The sequence below is a fragment of the Alexandromys fortis genome, unplaced genomic scaffold (assembly GCF_014885135.2).
Source record: "Alexandromys fortis isolate MF-2015 unplaced genomic scaffold, M_Fortis_MF-2015_v1.1 scaffold_51, whole genome shotgun sequence".
NCBI lineage: Eukaryota > Metazoa > Chordata > Mammalia > Rodentia > Cricetidae > Alexandromys > Alexandromys fortis.
This window is the reverse complement of record NW_026067925.1, coordinates 648326-655618: the sequence shown is the minus strand read 5'-3', so window position 1 is coordinate 655618 and position 7293 is coordinate 648326. Positions and strand designations below refer to the sequence as shown.

The 7293-nt window shown below is 43.8% G+C and overlaps 1 long non-coding RNA gene across 1 annotated transcript; it reads left to right on the top strand.

The window, feature by feature from the left end:
- The first annotated feature begins 840 nt into the window (after window positions 1-840).
- Window positions 841-6070, top strand: LOC126502240 (uncharacterized). The gene is made up of 3 exons (XR_007591869.1): window positions 841-1123; window positions 3218-3292; window positions 5192-6070. It is a non-coding gene; the product is annotated as an uncharacterized lncRNA (long non-coding RNA).
- Window positions 6071-7293: the final 1223 nt, after the last annotated feature.

Below are 7293 nucleotides of genomic sequence, written 5' to 3'. Positions count from 1 at the left end.
TATGGATTTCTGCTAATCAGTAGATGAATGATGGCCTTCTTGCTGTAACCCTCTTCTTTTGACAGTTATTAAAGCATCCTAGGATTTTTTAAAATAAAGGATCTACTTCCTATAAAAAGCAGAAAGAGAAAACATAAAATAGTTATGTCTTAGATCTTCAGATAAACTCGACAGTCTTCAAACCTTAGGAATAGTAAATTTTAACTGTTACCTATCCAATCATTCATTCTTGCACTGCTGAAATTTCAGGCACAGCCACAGCCAGATGTTCCACCTCTCCCAGGGCTTTACATTTGCATAAAACAAACAAAGAAACAGGTCTTCCCTTCTTGGAGCTGATAGAGGAAACAGACTGTAGTCACAACAACTGAGGTGTCTAATCACAAATTGTGATTAGGGCTTTAACAGATGTGAGCTGACACCAGAGAAAAGATCAAGTTGACATTCTAAAGCATTTATTTGAGTCAATAGCAAAATTTACGGATTGGGCAATACCAGACCACAGTTGTCCCGGGCTTCTCAGAAGATAAAGGGGAAAAATATTTTTATGATACTCATAGAAGTAAACCCAAGAAAAAAGCTGCTTCGTTAAAGTGGAGAGTTTATAGTTAAAGCTTATTCAGTGGATTCTCATTAGTTGATCTTTCAAGTTAGTCTGTTTTAAGTAGGAACCTGGAACACTGGAGCCACTTTAGCCTAAGTGGTCTCCTAAGTAATTTTTCAAACAGTACAATTATGCACAAGAGCAAAGGTCTATTTGGAGGCAATAATTAAAGCTGCTCCAAAGAATTGGCATTTAAAGTGAATTGAGACTCTCTGAACTCATTTATTTAAACAATAACAAAGAATCAGTGAGGTAGATGTATTAGTATTTAGTGACTTATTAATCGTTTTGTATTTCAAACCATTTACTTTTTCTTAAATAAGCTTCCTTGCTGTGGGAGCACATTCCTTTCCTTCAGCCAATAGCATTTAAGATACCAGCCCACTTGGGCGTGGTTTCTTATACTGGAAATGTAGCTGTAAAGCATGTGCTCTCTGTCTAGCTTCCCACTCTTGCTTCTGGAGGCTGCTAGACTCTGTTCCTTTTCAAGCAGTGGACTCTTATCTAGGACAGTGATCTGTAAGTTTCCCTAAAACAAATAACCCTTTATTATTCATAATTCTAAACTACTGTGGGATTATTTTGTGACTTCTGCCTTCACTTCCTTTTTTTCTGGGTGTTTTAAAAATAAGTACACTATTTTTGTTTTAGTTTTGTTCTGGTTTTATGACAGGGTTTCTCTGTGTAGCCTTTTCTTCCCTGGAACTATCTCTGTAAACCAGGCTGGCCTTGAACTCACAGAGATTCACCTGTTTCTGCCTCCCTCCCGAGTGCTGGGATTAAACTCATGTGTCACCATCCCCCAGCATACGCAGATTATTTTAAACATAAGAGCTGTATCCTTTTCTTGGGAATTGTGAGCTCAGTTTGCAAATGAAAAGTGTTTTCTGCTCCAGCCAGAGTCAGTGACCCTCTGTCATTCACCTCAGGACAGGCTGGCATCCACAGGGCTCCTCCCACAGAATCCTTTATTTCTGAGTCTCCAGGATGACTGCAAGCTTATATTTTTCTCTTGATCTTCTTGAAAGTCAAGCTCAGATCAGTCCAATCTTCAAAGTTCCCAGGGTGAGGAGAAAAATAAGTTTTTAATCAGGGAGCAGAGTAAGGAGGAGTCTGGATGAACAGTGCCATAGATTAGTAATTGGGCTAGAAGGAAGAGGAGAAGATGGGAAAATGAAGAATTGGAAAGACATTGGAGATAAAAAAGTCAAAGGTATAAATGAGTTGTGCCCCAGCCCCTTAGAAAGAGGAATCAAGGAACTATAAACATGCAGGAACTGTGACATGCAGGCTCCATAGAGAGGAAAGGAGACTATGACTGTCAGAAGTCAGTTACCATGGCTCCTTATATCCCATAATACCCAGCACAGATCTCCATCAATGCTTCCTTGTCAGGCTAACATTTGTTAGCATAAGTGTTATATGCTGTGTGTTAGAGCTGCAGAGAAGCAGGGACAGGCTTTGCCCACAGTAAAGCCTGACACTCGGGCCCACATTTAGCACAGCCATTGCCGTACATGAACAGCACAACGTCCTGCTAAAGCCATCCACTATCATGACCAAACAGCCGAGAAGCATCTCAGAAGCAGGTTGTGATGATTTTAACTGTGTTCCCCGGGGGGCACAGATGTTCATCCACACCTCTTCTACACTGTACTTCAGTAAAACTTACAGAATGCTAAAAGATACTTAGTGGATACGTTTGCTAAAATGGATAAAAGATGTTAAAATATTTACACCTCAGATAGTGGGGCAAATATCACAAGGAATTTCCATTCTTTAAATTTTAGTCTCCAGTGCAGAAAACCCAAACTCTGCCAAGCTGATCATCTACCACTGAGCTACATCCCAGACTTAATATTATTTTAAAATTTCTTCTATTTTCTGTTTTCTTTTATTTTTAGCCATATGTGTGTATATGTATGTGGATATATATATGGGACACAATGAAATGTTTTGATAAGCATATGCAACCAACGGTGCATGAGCAAAACAATTTAATATATCCGTTACCATGCTTACCTTAATTTTCATGGTGAGACGTTGATGTTTACTCTTAGTTTTTCTGAAATATAATACTTTATATGGTCTTACACGTGTTAGCCAACAAAATCATGTTCCTAAACTTCATTATTATAGTCATACTGCTGACTGATAGTTCTCAACACCCATACTCCTTCTATCTGCAGTTTTACAGCATTTAATCTGCATCTCCCCTTTCTCTGCATGGTCAGAGGGTTTTAGGCATAAATTTAGCATATGTTTCTTAATTAAAAAGTAAAACTCTAGTTCCATCCATTTGTATGCAAAATTCAAGATGCCAATGTTTTTTGTTTGTTTGTTTTTGTTTTTACCATTGAGTAGTACTCCATTGTGTAAATGTGCCACATTTTTTTTTTTTTTTTTTTTTTTTTTTAGCTATTCTCCAGCTAAGGGGCATTTGGTTGTTTCCAGGTTCTGGCTATTACAAATAATGCTGCTATGATCATAGCTGAACAAATGTCTTTGTAGTATGACTGATCATCTCTTGGGTATATGCCCAAGAGTGGTATTGCTGGGTCCTGAGCTAGGTTGATTCCCAATTTTCTGAAAACCCACCATACTTATTTCCAGAGTGGCTGTACAAGTATGCATTCCCACCAGCAATGGATGAGTGTTCACCTTACTCCACATCCTCGCCAGAATAAGGTATTATTGGTGTTTTTTATCTTAGCCATTCTGACAGGTGAAAGATGGTATATCAGAATTGTTTTGATTTGCATTTCCCTGATGGTTAAGAATGTTAACATTTCCTTAAGTGTCTTTTGGCCATTTGAGATTCTTCTGCTGCGAATTCTCTGTTTAATTCTGTACCCCATTTTTTAAATTGTGATTTAGAATTTTGATATCTAATTTCTTGAGTTCTTCATATATTTTGGAGATCAGTTCTTTGCATGAAGAGGAATTGCAAATGGATGGAACTAAAAAACACCATCCTCAGTGAAGTAACCCAGACCCAAAAAAATGAATATAGTTTGTACTTACTCATAAGTGGATACTAGCCATAAACAAAGGATATTGAGCCTCAAGAAACTAAGTAACAAGGTGAACCCAAAGAAAAACATATATAGATCCACCTGGAAAGTCAAATAGACAAGATCAACTGACAAAATTGGAAATATAACAGAAGGGGAGAAGGGAGGGTAGCAAGAAAGAAAAAGGGAGAAGGGGAGGGGCAAGAAGAACTTGAGAGAACAGGATAGTCGAGATGGAGGAAAGACAGAGATGAGAGCAAGGAAAAAGATATCTTGATTGAGGGAGCCATTATGGGGTTAACAAGAAACTTGGATCTAGAGAAATTCCCAGGAATCCACAAGGATAACCCCAGCTAAGGCCCTAAGCAATAGAGGAGAAGGAGCCTGAACTGGCCTTGCCCTGTAGTCAGACTGATGAATATCTTAAATATCACCATAGAAACTTCATCCAGCAACTTATGGAAACAGAGGCAGAGACCTGCATCAGAGCACTGGGCTTCTATATAGTGAGTGATCAAGGTTTCCAGAGAACTTGCCTGCGTGTGTGTGTGTGTGTGTGTGTGTGTGTGTGTGTGTGTGTGTGTGTGTGGTATGTGTGTGTGTGTGTGTGGTGTGTGTGTGTGTTGTTGTTGTTGTTGTTGGTTTTTGGTTTTTGAGACAGGGTTACTTTTTAACTTTGGAGCCTGTCCTGGAACTAGCTCTTGTAGACCACGCTGGCCTCAAACTCACAGAGATCTGCCTGCCTCTGCCTTCTAAGCCCTGGGATTAAAGGCGTGCACCACCACCAGGCTCTGCCTGTATGTTTTAATTTTCTCCCAGTCATTTGCCCTCCCTTGGACTGTTGAAATAGGTGTGGCGGGGCTGCGTCCCCAACACCCCGGCCGCTTGGCTAGCTTATGCCCGAAATAACAACACACAAACTGTATTCATTAAAAGACTGCTTGGCCCATGAACTCTAGCCCTTACAGGCTAATTCTCGCACCTGGACTAGCCCATTTCTAATAATGCGTGTAAGCACCCCAAGGTGCCTCCGTCCATCCTGGTGTCTCTGCTCCAGAGAGCAGAGCTGTTGGGTCTCCCCGGGAGCAGAGCAGAGTCTGACCTCACTTCCTCTTCCGCCCAGAATTCTATTCTGTTTACTCCTCCCACCAATGCTTTAACCTATGAGGCCAAGCAGTGTGTTTATTACTTAACCAATGAAATCAACAGATTGATATATGACACTCCCACATCACTTGGACCTCTTCCCCCAGGCACACACACCTATTCTCTTCTTCAGGTTTCCATTTTCTGATTATTAGAATCAGCAACATTTTGGGAGGCAGCAAGAGCAGCTATGGACAAAGATGAGCAACCTAGGTTGGATATAGCCAGAATGTGGAGAAGGTTGTCTACTGTCCAGCCATAGCTCTATGGCCTAGGCACTGGCAGCCCCAGGAGCAGCTGGTCAGTTGTGCCCTACGTGTCTTCTGGGAGATGACTGGACTTCTACTGCCAGGCGACTTTGCTGCTTCTTCCCAGGGGGTCTTTTGTAAGATAACTAGAGAAAGCTCTTCTCCTTTGACTTCTGCAGTTCCCTTCTGTGTCCTCACTGGTGCGGGTGACATGCTAGCAACCAGAAAAGCAAGGCATCCAGAGTGAGGGGTTGCATGGAAGATTCGCCCTGACTGGTCAGCAAGGCTCATCTCTTGCTACTGTTATTATTATACTTGAGCTCGTCCTGATGGACACCCATCAGCACGACAAGAAGCTTCCTCTTCAACTCTGAACCCACCTTAGTGAGCAGCTGTATCCAGGTTCCTACAGCCTCAACTCCAACACTTCAAGGAACGGATCATAAACAGCCTAGGTCAGTTAGTAGTCTCATCGGTGTCCTCAATAAGGAGCATTTCCTGTCACACAACCCAAAGAAAATAAGAAGCCTCCCCCCCCGTATTAGTTTTTCCTCATCTCTACCCAACCTATTTCAGAAGAGCTCTGCCGTGGCCCCTTGGGACCTTGCCCATCACCTCCAGGCAGAGCTGGAGTCACAGCCAATCTGAGTCATGGCCACAGTGAGATCCCAGAACAGGAGAGGATGAGGACAGGCAGGGAAGCCAATGAGGCCACTGTTCTGATCGAGGCCACTATCCCTTGCCTCTCCCTCACCTGGATGCTGTCCGAGACAATTCCTTTTGATTTGGGGCTCCTCATCCCCACAGAGCAGAGATGCAGAGTGTAACCCACCCCCGACTCCTCATCACTCCCACCCCAGTGCTACCACAACACCACTCTGACCCCAGCTCCAGTCCAGACCAGAGTCCTCAGGGTCACTTGCTCCACCATCTTCATCACCATCACCAGGGTTCTTTTATTCTAGCATCATCTTTGGTGTTGGCGGGGTATGGTAGGGGGAGGCTCATGTAGCCCTGGACCTTTGATTCCTTCTTCCTTTCGATAGGCAATAAACTAATTGAACACAAAAGTGGCTTCTGGTCCCATTACTGGTCGGGTGAATCCGGTTCTGGCCTTTCCAAGGCAGTGAGTGCTTCAACCCCACACCTACAGTTTTCTTGGTAGTTTCCCTTGCTAAAAGTTTTCAAATTTTCTTTGAGAAAAGTGAGAGATTGCCCTCATCTGTTCAGTGTGTGTATTCTCAGCAAAATGTAGTGCTTCTATTTCAGCCGTGGGGAAGCTCGGAACCCCAGGAATAGATTGCGGCAAAACCCAGTTCTCAGGTGCTGAAATCATTCACTGCCTGCTACCTACACAGGAGTTCTGCTTTAGTGGGTGAGAAGCAGGTCCTGGGCTGTCTCAGGGTTTCTATTGCTGTGACAAAACACTATGGCCATAAAGCAAGTGGGGGAGGGAAGGGTTCATTTGGCTTATCCTTCTACATCGCTGCTTATGACTGAAAGATGTCAGAACAGGAACTCAAGCAGGGCAGGGTCCTGGAGGCAGGAGCTGATGGAGAGGCCATGGAGGAGTGCGGCTTACTTGCTTGCTTTCCCTGGCATGCTCAGTCTGCTTCCTTAGCGAACCCAGGACCAAAAGCCCAGGGATAGCAGCACCAACCATGGGCTGGGCCCTCCCCCATTGATCATTAATTGAGGAAATGCCTTACAGCTGGATTTCATGGAGGCGTTTCCTCGGCCGAGGCTCCTTCCTCTTGGATGACTCTAGCTTGTGTCAAGTTGACACACAAAACCAGCCAGTCCGTGAGCTTTCAGCTACTCTTCTTCATAAACTTTGCAGTCAGCATATGTTAGTCTTATGATTAGAAAGACCATGTAAATGTGACTAAAGGCTGTGACAATAATCACAGGCCGACACCCCCACCTGCCTTCCCCAGGACGCTCTCACCCCAGACTTGCAGGTGGTACTTCCGGGTGCAGGTGACAGGAGAGTGCTTCAGGTTGATGTGGGCCCTATAAGACCCTGCATCCTCCAGGTTCAGGTTGTTAATCTGCTGAGGGAAGTCAGGTCCCACAACACTCATGTGACCCCAGTGTCAAGTGTCTAGCTCTCCACTTTCCACCACAGCGATAGAGGCAAATGTCCTTGGTTATGAATGGCGTGTTGAAAGATGCTGTCCACCTGCCTTCCAGAGAGCAGCTCCAGGGGTCCCAAGGGTCCCAGTCCCCAGCAGGGATTCTGCATCCTCTCTGGAAGTCCCCTAGTCCTGTGAACCCAGAA